Source organism: Chelonoidis abingdonii, chromosome 1 (assembly GCF_003597395.2).
Source record: "Chelonoidis abingdonii isolate Lonesome George chromosome 1, CheloAbing_2.0, whole genome shotgun sequence".
NCBI classification, from domain to species: domain Eukaryota; kingdom Metazoa; phylum Chordata; order Testudines; family Testudinidae; genus Chelonoidis; species Chelonoidis abingdonii.
This window is the reverse complement of record NC_133769.1, coordinates 191,771,408-191,784,761: the sequence shown is the minus strand read 5'-3', so window position 1 is coordinate 191,784,761 and position 13,354 is coordinate 191,771,408.

Here is a 13,354-nt window from a genome sequence, read left to right as displayed (position 1 = left end):
CTGACAGGTGTTTGTCTAACCTGTTGTTAAAAATCGCCAATGATGGAGATTCCACTACTTCCCTAGCAGGGGCGGCTCCAGGCCTCAGCACGCCAAACACGTGCTTTGGGTGGCAAGCTGCGGGGGGCACTCTGCCGGTTGCTGGGAGGGTGGCAGCCAGGGTGCCTTCGGTGGCATGCCTGCGGAGGATCCGCTGGTCCCGTAGCTTTGGTGGACCCTCCGCAGGCACGCCTGAGGGAGGTCCACCAGAGCCGCGGGACCAAAGGACCTCCGCAGGCATGCCTGCAGGAGGTCCACCGAAGCCACGGGACTGGAGAGCGGCAAAGCACCCCTCGTGGCATGACGCCGTGTTTGGGGCGGCAAAATGTCTATAGCCGCCCCTGCTCCCTAGGTAATTTATTCCAGTGCTTAACCACCCTGACAGTTAGGAAGTTTTTCCTATTGTCCAACCTAACCGTCCTTGTTGCAATTTAAGCCCACTGCTTCTTGTCCTATCTTCAGAGATTATAAAGAACAATTTTTCTTGCTCCTCTTTGTAACTACCTTTATGTACTTGAACAATGCAATCATGTCCCCTCCCCCCTTCCGTCTTCTCTTCTCCAGACTAAACTAAGCCAATTGTTTCAGTCTTCCCTCATGGGTCATGTTTTCTAGATCTTTAATCATTTTTCTTGCTCTTCTCTGGACTTTCTCCAATTTGTCCACATCTTTCTGGAAATATGGCACTCAGAACTGGACACAATACTCCAGTTGAGGCCTATTCAGTTTGGAATAGAGCGGAAGAATTACTTCTTGTGTTTTGCTTACAACACTCCTCATAATACATCCCAGAATTATGTTTGATTGTTTTGCAGCTGTGTTACGCTGTTGATTCATATTTAGCTTGTGATCCACTATGACCTCCAGAACCCTTTCCACAGTACTGCCTCCTCGGCAGTCATTTCCCATTTTGTATGCTTCTTCCTAAGTGGAGTGCTTTGCACTTGTCTTTTTTAAAGTTGATCCTATTTACTTCAGACTATTTCTCCAGTTTGTCCAGATCATTTTGAATTGTAATCCTATCCTCCAAAGCACTGCGAACCCTCCCAGCTTTATAAGTGTATTCTCTATGCCATTATCTAAATCACTGATGAAGATATTGAACAGAACCAGATCCAGTCTCCACTCGATATGCCATGTCAGCTTGACTGTGTGTACCACTGATAACTACTCTCTTGGAATGGTTTTCCAACCATTTATCCACCCACCTTGTAGTAGCTCCATCTAGGTTGTATTTCTCTAGTTTATGAGAAAGTCATGTGAGACAATATCAAAAGCCTTACTAAAATCAAACTATTCCATATCTACTGCTCCATCCCATCCACAGGACTTCTTACCCTATCAAAGAAAGTTATTAAGTTGGTTTGACATGATTTGTTCTTAACGAATCCGTGTTAATTGTTCCTTATCATCTTATTTTCTAGGTCTTTGCAAATTGATTGCTTAATGTTTTGCTTCATTATCTTTCCAGGTACTAAAGTTAAAATGACTGGACTATAATTCCCTGGGTTGTCTTTTATAGATTGACACTATATTTGCCCTTTTCCAGTCCTCTAGAGTCTCTCCCATTTTCCATGACTTTTTTTGAATATAATAACTACTATCTCAAATATCTCCATAGTCAGCTCCTTGAGTATTCTAGGATGTGTTTCATCAGGCCCTGGTGACTTGAAGACATCTTACTTGCCGAAGTAATTTTTAACTTGTTCTTTCCCTGTTTTAGCCTTTGATCCTACCTCATTTTCACTGGCATTCATTAAATTAGAAGTCCAGTTGCTACTAAACTTTTTTGGTGAGCAATGCACTGCAATGAAAGGCAAAAATCACCCAGGAGGGTCCCTTTACAGCTCATGTTCATGTAGTTCAATCATGTTATCACTAAGTATTTTAAGGTTTGTTTTATTTTTTTTTTCAATCATTTTCTAGTCAGTGATATTAAAAAGAAACAAAACAACAAAAATACCTCAAACTGCAAAAAACAAACATGGCAACATTCTGATGCATGCAGAATTTTATTTGAGATGAACAAAAGCATAGCAGAATGCAGGTTTGTGTCTTTTAAGGGTCTAGAGTGCTTTATGTACTCAGATTCATGACAGAAAAGGTCAATTCACAAATAAGTAAGGCCAAAGATGCTCGCACATGCATAATCCTGCAAACATAACTAAGGATTTCTGTCACATAGTAGGCGTTTACAGGAAGAAAGTGTGCCTTGTGAAACTTGGATTATTGTAATTCAATAAATTTTAGCTCAACTGAGGCCTCACCTTCTCAAAATTCAGATGAAAGTATTTTTGGAAACATCTTGTTTTGTTTTGTTTAAAATCTATGAAAATATCTAAGCTATTAATAAGACAAATCTTGACATTCCTTAGCATATTGTGCATGTAACGTTTGTATCTCCCAGAATTTGATGTGAGAAATTTTTCAGTCAAAATTTTTTTTCATTAGAAAACATGATTTAGTCAGATCAAATTTTTCTACAGAAAAATGTCACTTTTAGCAAACCTTTTCAATTTTCTGAAAGGGAAAATTAAAAAGAACCCACTTCATTAGAAATCGCCATTTTGAAACAAAAAGATCATTTTAAATTCAAAGTGTAATTTTGATTTTTTTGGAATATGAAAACAATTAGTATTCCATTCACTAACATAAGAATGGCCATACTGGGTCAGACCAAAGGTCCATCCAGCCCAGTATCCTGTCTGCCAACAGTGGCCAATGCCAGGTGCCCCGGAAGGAGTGAACCTAACAGGTAATGATCAAATGATCTCTCTCCTGCCATTTTTGGTTAGGGGTTCTTGGATTTGGGATTTTTCTCTCCTTTTAAAAAATGATCTTCCCCCTCCCCATTTTCTCTGCTGGAAAAAAAGAGATGGGGACCAGAGAAGAATATAAAAATTTCACAGAGTAAGAAGTGAGTTTTCCCTCAAACTTTTTTTATCTGAGAAAAATGTCATTTTTCAAATTATCTTTAGTTATGCCATTGAATCTGTCCATGTAAAAGCTTGCAGCTGCAAACAAAGATCCATTCCCTTTGTCTCCCTTAGCAACTGTAAACAAAGGCCTTTTCCCCTTCCTGTCTTCAATAGCTAGACATAGATATTCAACCCCCTTTCCCAAGTTTAATATTAAAAAGCACCTGGAAATATTTTGTCAGTTGTCAAGTGACTTAAGACTTCAGTCAGTTCCCTGAAGGTTGCTGCTGAAGCCCCTTGATAAGCACAGGCTACATGGAATATGTAAGAGTTCTCGTCTCTCTTCCCCTGTCCAACCTCACAGGTACTCTACTCTTCCAGAGAGAGATTGCATTCAGCAATAGCATGGAGAATCTGAGTTTTAAACTGCAGTCCTAATAGAAAAGAACTCTTTTCAATATCAATCTACTTGAGATATTTTTCCTGAAACAGCAGTAAAATGCTTAGTGATAACATTTAAAATCTAATATTTAGGTGTCCTTTTTGAGGTCTGAGATATGCATATAGCAATTTTAACAATAAATTAAATCTCAGTTGCAAACACAAATGGGAGAAAAATTGCAGATCACTAATTGGCATGAGGAAAAATAAAATTTGGATACTGATGAACTTGTCTAAAGTTCAGGGCTAGTTGTATATCTACAGTTTGATTTAGACCCATTTCTAATACATAAATCTATAAGTTTGTACATCTTAAGCCAAAAAGAGCTTAAACCATATAGACAAGTTTCAGAGTAGCAGCTGTGTCAGTCTGCATCTGCAAAAAGAACAGGAGTACTTGTGGCACCTTAGAGACTAACATTTATCTGAGCATAAGCTTTCCTGCTTATGCCCACTTCATTGGATGCATAGAATGGAATATATAATAAGGAGATATATATACACATACAGAGAACATGAAAAGGTGGGAGTTGCCCTACACTCCTAAGCAGGAGTAATTATTAAGATGAGCAATTATCAGCAAGAGAAAAAACCTTTCGTGTTCTCATGAGAAAATAGTACAACTGGAATATTTGTGACAATGGAGTATATTCTGCCGCAAGGTGCTACGCAACATGAGGAAGAAGATCAGAAGCTTGAGTTACTAGACTGTACTGAATGTAAACTACTTCAGAAGGGACTTTCTTTTATTATGTATGTTTCATGCACATTTTGTGCTCTGTGTCACTTATGTTGCACTTGTTATTACAGGATTAAAATGTACAGTGTAATGGTCTAATGTCAAACTATTGCTGGTATGCAAGGTGTTAACGAGATAGCAGATAAAAATGTGAAGCAGAGTGAAACAAACGTGCCAATGTAATTGAAATAAAACAAGAAACTTCTGAACGTTGCGCAATTTCTCCTCTTGGTTGCATTGGTGTTAATAAGGTCAGAGTCCGGCCTTCTGTTCTCTGAGAAACAGAATGAAACATGAGTCTCACCATGGTGAGTTTGATAACCGAACTGTCATAAATAGATGCTAAGGGTTAATGTTTCTTTTACCTGTAAGGTTAACAAAGGGAACCAACACCTGACCAGAGAGACAATAGGAACTGGATTTTTCAAAGTCAGGAGGAATTTTTTGGGACTCTGGGTTCTTTTGTTTGTCTCTCACCTATGAGAGTTCTTTCTATCATCTTATCTTCTGTTTCCAACTTGTAAATACAGGTATGAAAACAATATTAGGCTTTTATGTTGTTTTGGGTGTATTTACATGGTGTAACTTGCTGGAATGTTTCAAATTGGATATCTTTTGAATCAGACTGTTTATTCATATTTTCTTATAAGCAATAGCCCTGTATTGTCACTTGATACAGAGTTATATTCTTATGACTTTTTCTTTCTTTTTTTTTATATAAGCTTTCTTTTAAGACTTGTTTGAGTTTTTCTCTCAGGATAAGCTCGGCAGCACCAGGAATCTCTGTTTCCTTGTGTTTGGGTTTGTCTCTTTGTGAAGAGAGGGGACAGGCCTCTGTATTGTGATGTAAAGAGATTGCATCAATACTCTCAAGTTAGACCAGAGAGGAAAGTCTGGATAGGAGAGGAGGGGGAGGAAGTGGAGTATTTCCTTGCCGGTAAGACTCAGAGCTTCTGGGTCTTGGGGGTCCCCCAGGGAAAGGTTTGGGGAGACCAGAGAGTTTATCAGATACTCAGAATCCTGATTGGTAGCAGCAAGATAAGATCAAAGCTGGTAATTAAGCTTGGAGGTTCATGCTAAGCACCCAGATTTTGGACGCTAAGGTCCAGATTTGGGACAGAGGCTTATTACACGAACAAACAAGGATATCTCCAGAGGTATAGAAAATTCACATCTGTGTATTTATTTGTAATCATAGAATCATAGGACTTGAAGGGTCCTGGAAAGATCATCTAGTCCAGCCCCCTGCACTCATAGCAGGACTTAGTATTATATAGAAATGGGATGAGCAAACTACAGAGCCTCATCTAGCCCATCAGACCTTTTAATCCAGCCCTCGAGCTCCCACTGGAAAGCAGGGTCATGAGGCTTGCCTCGTTCTGAGCATGCCAGGGCTCGATGCAGCTTCCAGAAGCAGTGGCATGTCCCCTCTCCGCTTCTTCACCTAGGAGCAGCCAGCGTGATCCGCACATTGCCCCACCCCAAGTGCTGGCTCTGTAGCTCGTATTGGCCAGGAACCATGGCCAATGGGAGCTGCAGGGGCTGTGGTTGCAGACGGGAGCAGTACTCAGAGTTGCCTGGCCAGTGCCAGGCCTCCTCATAGGAGTTGGAGAGGGGACATGACACTGCTTCTTGGAGCTCCAGGGGAAGCATCTGCAAATGGGGCAGTCTGCAGAGCTGTCTGGCCATGCCTTCGCATAGGAACCAGAGTGAGGGAGAGGACATGCTGCTGCCTCCAGGAGCTGCCATACCCCAGCCCCCTGCCCAAGCCCTGATCCCCCTCCACCTTCTGAACTCCTTGGTCCCTGCCCAGAGCACCCTCCTGCATCCCAAAACTCTCAACCCCAGCCCCACCCCAGAGCCCGCACCCCCAGCCGGAGCCCTCAGCCATCCGCTGCAACCCCAACCCCCTGTCCCAGCCCAGTTTCCCCTCCCACAACATGAACCCTTCATTTCTGGCCTTGCCCTGGAACCTGCACCCCAGCTCAGAACCCACATCCCTTCCCAACCCCCTGCCTCAGCCCAGAGCCCACTCCCATATTCCAAACCCCTCTGCAACAACTCACAGCCTCTTCCTGCACCCCAAATCCCTCATCCCTGGCCCCATCCCAGAGCCCAATTCCCAATTCTGTGAGCATTCATGGCCCGCATATAATTTCCATATCCAGATGTGGCCCTCAGGCCAAAAAGTTTCCTCATTCCTGATCTAGACCATTCCTGACAGGTGTTTGTCTAAGCTGCTCTTACAAATCTCCAATGATGGAAATTCCACCACCTCCCTAGGCAATTTATTCCAGTGCTTAACCACCCTGTCAGTTAAAAAGTTTTTCCTAATATCCAACCTAAAACTCCCTTGCTGCAATTTAAGCCCATTGCTTCTTGTTCTATCCTTAGAGGTTGAGAAAAACAATTTTTCTCCCTCTTCCTTGTAACAACCTTTTACATTCTTGAAAACTGTTATCATGACCCCTCCCAATAATCTCTTTTCCAGACTAAACAAACCCAATTTTTTTTCAATCTTCCCTCACAGGCCATGTTTTCTGACCTTCAATCATTTTTGTTGCTCTTCTCTGGACTCTCTCCAATTTGTCCATGATATTCCAGTTGAAGCCTAATCAATGAAGAGTAGAACAGAAGAATTACTTTGCGTGTCTTGCTTACAACACTGCTGCTAATACATCCCAGAATGATGTTCACTTTTTTTGCAACGGTATTACACTCTGTCTTTTGATGGAAAACGTTTTTTATTTATTTTTATTGGCTAGCTCTACTGAATAGGGTTCTTGTAGAGGAAAGTACTAGAACTTGTGAAGACTGCAGGAATCACTGGATGAGGTTTTGTGTTATCTTTTATGAAGGAAGTCAGATTAGATTATCATAACTGTCCTTTCCCATCTTAAAAACAATAAAATATGTGAAAAGGGTGGGGTTTTCTCTCTCTTTGTGTGTGTGTGTGAGAGAGAAATATGGAAGGGTCTCACTTTCATTCCACATCAAAACAGAAACATTTTGAAATTTAAATTTTTTTTCTAAATGAAATTATTCTTTTCTGGCTAGCCCTACGATGCAGTGGTTTAATAAAGTTGTATTTAAATAGTGCTTTTAGTATGTCTGCTCAGGTTGCTTTTTATATATTCATCCAAATAGCCCTTGATCACTTTTGCGTGAAGGATACAAAGATGAATAGAAAACCTTAAAAAAGATAATTTTTATTACATTCAAATCAGTGTCTGATTTTGACAAAAGAGCTTGCACATCTGTAATATAACAGGATTCAGAGACTAGTTGGATAGTATATAAACATAGAAGCCCAGCAGGTTTTACTATTGAAAGAAGCAATTTATTAATTTTAGGCTGAGTATTGTCAATGTGTTTAGTACAGATCGAACATGAAGATAAAGTCCCTGTCCCAAGAAACTTCTAGTCTACATTGGGTGGGCAAAACAGTTGAGACTAGTATTTTACCAAGTCTTGGAACTGAGAAGGTCCCACATAAAACAATGCATCTTTTCTTAATTAACTGTTTATTTTTATAAAACAAAAATAACTACCTCTCTCCCCCAGAAAAGCCCTATATTATTTTTGTGATATGTGACTCAGTGGGGTACTTTCTATTACAAAGAGTTATTATAAGTTCATCTTTGATCACTAACACTTCCTTATTTACTAATTTCCTCTTGTTTGGGTTGTGGTCCTTGGATTGCAATATTAAATCAGATTCCTTTCTTTTCACAAGGAAGTGTTGTTGGATGTGTCTTCTGCAGGGCTGGCTCCAGACCCCAGCGTGCCAAGAGCTGCTTGGGGCGGCATGCCGCGGGGAGCGCTCTGTAGGTCGCCGGGAGGGCGGCAGGCGGCTCCAGCGGACCTCCTGCAGGCGTCCCTGCGGAGGGTCTGCTGGTCCCGCGGCTTCGGTGAAGCATCCGCAGGCATGCCTGCGAGAGGTCCACCTGAGCCGCGGGACCGGTGAGCCGCAGAGCACCCTCGCGGCGTGCCGCCATGCTTGGTACAGCAAAATGGCTAGAGCCGGCCCTGGTCTTCTGTGTTTCTTCTGATCACTGATGATCCTTTACACTGGAGAGTATTTTTTTTATTTTTTTTAATGAGAGCAGTTGAAGGTGAGACAGCAGAGAAACAGTGATAAAGCTGTGTGAACAGATGAAGTTGTCCCAGGGCAAAATGTTAAGCATGAAAGAACCTAGAGGGGTGCCAACAGAAAATAGGAGAGAGAAATCAAAGACCTACAGATGAAGATTCTGAAGGAGCAATAGGACAGCCTAGAAATTTGGGGTAAATATTTTGAAAACATATAAGTGATTTAAGGGCCTAAATCCAGTATGACTTAGTAACATAGGAATCTAAGTCCTATTGACTTTCAAAGAAACTTAAGGTCACAAGTGCTTGACATTTTTGAAAATGGGAGAGGTTCCTAAGTCATTTAGGTGGTTTTAAAAGTTTTACCTTTAAACTTCTTAAGTAAGTCTATACCGACCCTGCTTCGAAACAAATCTTACATTTCCTTAGTGCTTCTAGTTTCCAACAACCACCACCATGAAAGGATATCTGAGGAATTCTCAGAGGACTTACTAAAGAATTCCCTATGTTGTCCATATCAGGGCCTATTGCCATATAAGGCACAGATCGTAGTTGAATCAGTGAATTTGTATTGCCCTAGGCAAACAATCACAGAAGGTCAAATATAGCTATCTGGAGCACCTCCTAAATAGGATCTGTCACTTCTCAGCCACTAACTGAATGATTAAACCTCATGACTGAGCAGGTGTGGACCAGAATGTTCACTGAATAGAACTTTTAATTTTCAGTGTCTTTCAATTTTCTGTTTCATTTCTGGTTCCTTTCTATAGCTTTATTATCTCAAAGTTCTGATGGAGGCTTGAGAAAGTGGATCCTTCAGTAAAAAATGCTTTCAGCTTATATTGCCTGAAATTAATTCAAACTATATTGATGCAGCTGTAATAAAAGTAATTGAAAATTTTATGGATAATAATATAAAAAAAGATACATTCAAAGATAAAAGTTAGTGTTGGTATAATCTGAAGAATTATTGCATAGAAATGTGTAATGTTGTAATACAAAACTGTAATATATATATATATTTGATATGGATTCAGTTTCATATTTGGTAGGATCTAATGAATACATACAGTTGAATGAGTAGCACATTATAGATCTATTCTGCTTTTTAATTTAGCTGAGAGTTTCATTTTAGAATGCAATAACCCAAAGGTCAGCTTCTGAGAATAATTACATTAGTAGCAATTGCAGCAAATGATTAACTGGGATTTACTACAGTTTTTAAAAGCTTGTCTTAATGTCAAGTACAGTGCTCAAGAACCAGTAATACTAATTGAATTATGGTTCTAAAGTAATTAGAATTTCAGGATAAACAACTTTATATTGTGTATGTACGACTGTGTAGCTGGCTGTGCTTCATTAATTTATAAATAAACCATATGTTCTGTTTTTAGTGGTACTAGAGGCTGAAATATTTTGTTTATCAATGGATAAATCTTTTGTAATGGGTTACCTCTGAAAGCAGACAAAGCAAATGAATCACTTCTGTGATTTTTCATCCACAGCACCTTTTCTTATAATTTAATATCAGAATTTGTATTTAATATCTCATAAGAAATGTGAATGCAAAGGGAATTTTGCTAAATTATGTATCTATTTGAGGTATGTCTGGATTTAAATGGAAAGGCTTAAGTCAAGTTGTTTGCCAACAGTTCTGGTACCTAACATTTTAAGGTATTGTTATTGCACATTTTTCATTGTCATCTGAGTTGTAGATGAAAGTGACACAATTTATAACCGAAGATCCCTTGCCTTTCCCCACTTTTTTCTTAGGAGATCTGAGTAAGCACATGACTTTTAAATTTGGAGGGTTGGCAATACTGGCAGACACACATACAGCTGAAAAAGGGGAGTGGTCCTACATGGGAAGGATCCCTGTCTCAGGACATAACTAGAGAAAGACGTTCAGGGTGTTTGTATGCTTCCTGCCAGTAGGAGGAAGTGAAGCTGTTTTTTTCACAGCAGCCATTGTACTATCTTCCAGTAATAAATAGATTTGTTTCTCTTGTTTCCTGAAATCTTACTACTGTCATTATTCCAGTGACTTTCCTTTTTTTCTAAATAAACAAATAAATAGGCTGAGGTCACATAAAAATTCTCTGGTACCCGAGTGCAATACAAACTTTCTGCAATGAAGGCAGTGAGATTACTCTGGATTTATAAGATTTTTTCAGACTTTAGTCCAATATACTAGTTTTATATTGCAATTCAGATGGTCCAGATCACATTTCTCCCTAGTATGGAGTTACTTGCAATATTTGTTTGTTTGTTTTAAAAGGCTTTCTGCTTCCCTCTTTGCTTTAAACTATAGACTTTCATCCATTGGTTTTCACTTATCATTATTTCTTTCACTGCTATGTTCAGGAAAGCAGGTACATAAGCCATCAACAAACAGCTAATAAGGCTATGCCTCCACTGTAGGCAAAAAAAGTGGGCGGAGGAAGGGAGGCAGAGGAATTGTCCTTCAGTTTCTAACTGGAGCTAAAAGCTGCGTTGCCTTCTCTTTGCTGCTATTTTAAATCAATTTAGTTAAAATGAGTTAGCTCACCTAAGTTAAGAACACATTTTTTTCTGTATAGGCGTACTGTAAAATACCTACAGATATTGTTCTACTTTGAAAGAATATCCAGATTTTGACTCAGATGTAATGTGTGTTAAATCAGCATAAAATGGGCATGTATCATGTTGTGTACATGGTCTCCTTCTTTCAATTTACTTCTTCCTCTGTTCCATAATCTTTCCGTTTTTGAGCACTATTTAGTGACTGATGTATATGCATTCAAATGTTGTGTGGTTTCATGATTTACACATTAAAGAGGGGAAGAGGAAATGCGGGCCCTCTTTTGGAATTGTCATTAATTACAGAACATCATTATATGGGCAGAGGATAGTTTGGGATAAGAATGACCATACTGGATCAGACCAATGGTCCATCTAGTCCAGGATCCTGTATTCCAACAGTGTCCATGCCAGATGCTTCAGAGGCAATTATCAAGTGATCCATCCCCTGACATCCTTCTGGCAATTGGAGGTTGAGAGACACCAAGAGCATGAGGTTGCATCTCTGAGCATCTTGGCTAATGCTCATTAATGGATTTATCTAATTCTTTTTTGAATCTTTTTTGGCCTTCAAAACATCCCCTGAAAATGAGTTCCATGGTTTGATTGTGCATTATGTAAAGAAGAACTTCCTTTTGTTTGTTTTAAACCTGCTGCCTATTAATTTCACTGGGTTCACCCGAGTTATCAAGCTATGTGAAGGAGTAAGCAACCCCTCCTTATTCATTTTCTCTATACCATTAATGATTTTACAGACCTCTATTGTGTACACCAATAATTGTCCCTTTTTTTAAAGATTAACAGTCCTAGTCTTTTTAATCTCCCTATATGCAGAAATTGTTCCATATACGTAATTATTTTTTTGCCCTTCTCTTTACTCTTTTTCCAATTTCTTTTTCCAATTCTGATATATATATTTTGAGATTGGGCAGCCAGAACTGCATGCAGTATTCAAGGTGTAACTGTGCCATGGATTTATATAGTGGCATTATGATATTTTCTGTCTTATTATCTATCCCTTTCTTAATGATTCCCAACGTTCTGTTTGCTTTTTGACTGCTGCTGCACATTGAGTGAATGTTTTCAGAGAACTACTTGCAAAATCTCCAAGATCTCTTTCATGAGTAATAACAACTAATTTAGATGCCATTGTTTTATACGTCTAGTCCAGACTGTTTTCAGTGTGCATTACTTTGCATTTATAATTATTGAGTTTCATCTGCCATTTTGTTTCCCTCTCAGCCAGTTATGTGAAATCCCTTGGTAACTCTTTGAAGCCAGCTTTGGACTTAACTATTTTGAATAATTTTGTATCATCTGCAAACTTTGCCACTTCACTGTTTCCCCCTTTTTCCAGATCATTTATGAATTTGTTGAATATCACTGATCCCAGTACAGATTATTGGGAGACTCTGCTGTTCACTCCTCTCCATTGTGGAAAACTGACTGTTTATTCCTACTCTTTGTTTCCTATCTTTTAACCAGCTACTGATCCATGAGAGGACATTACTTCTTATCCCATGACTGCTTATTTTGCTTAAAACTTTTGGTTAGGGACTTCCTGAAAGTCTCTGCTCCTTATATGTACTGACTCAAGCTAGTCCACATATTTATTGACACCCTCAATGAATTCTAATAGATTGGTGAGGCATGATTTCACTTTACAAAATCCATGTTGACTCTTCCTCAAAATATTGTGTTAATCCAAGTGTCTGATAATTCTATTCTTTACTATAGTTTCAATAAATTTGTGTTGCACTGCAGTCAGACTTACCAGCCTATAATTGTCAAGATAATCTTTGGAGCCTTTTTTTAAAAAAAATTGGCTTTAAATCAACTATCCTTCAGTCATCTTGTACTGAGGCTGATTTAAGCAATAGGTTATATTCTACAGTTAGTAGTTCTGCAATTTCATATTTGAGTTGCTTCAGAGCTCTTGGGTGAATACCCATCTGGTCCTGGTGAGTTATTACTGTTTAATTTATCAATTTGTTCCACGATTTCCTGTATTGATACATTAATCTGGGACAGTTCCTCAGATTTGTCACCTAAAATGAGAAGCTTGGGTGTGAAAATTTCCCTTTGCACATCCAGTGTAAAGAATTCTTTTGGTTTCTCCATACTGGCCTTGTCTTCCTTGAGTGCTCCTTTATCATCTTGATTGTCCTGCGGCCTCACTAATTTTTTGGCAGATTTTCTGCTTCTGAATGAGTGCATTAAAAAATTGCTTTTAGTTTTTATCTTTTGCTAGTTGCTCTTCACATTCTTTTTTCTCCTGTCTTATTATACTTCTACACTTGACATGTCAGAGTTTATGCTCTTTTCTTTTTTCCTCTGTAAGATTTGACTTCCAGCGTTTAAAAGCTTTCTTTTTGTCTCTCACTGCCTCGTTTACTCTGTTGTTTAGCCATAGTGTCAAGTATTTGGCCCTCTTACTGTTTTTATTCATGTATATTTTTTATTTGTAGAATATGCAATTAGTCTCTGTTGTGGTGTTTTAAAAAAGGTTCCATGCAGCTTGCAGACATTTCATTCTTGCGACTGTTTCTTTTCATTTCCTTTTAAC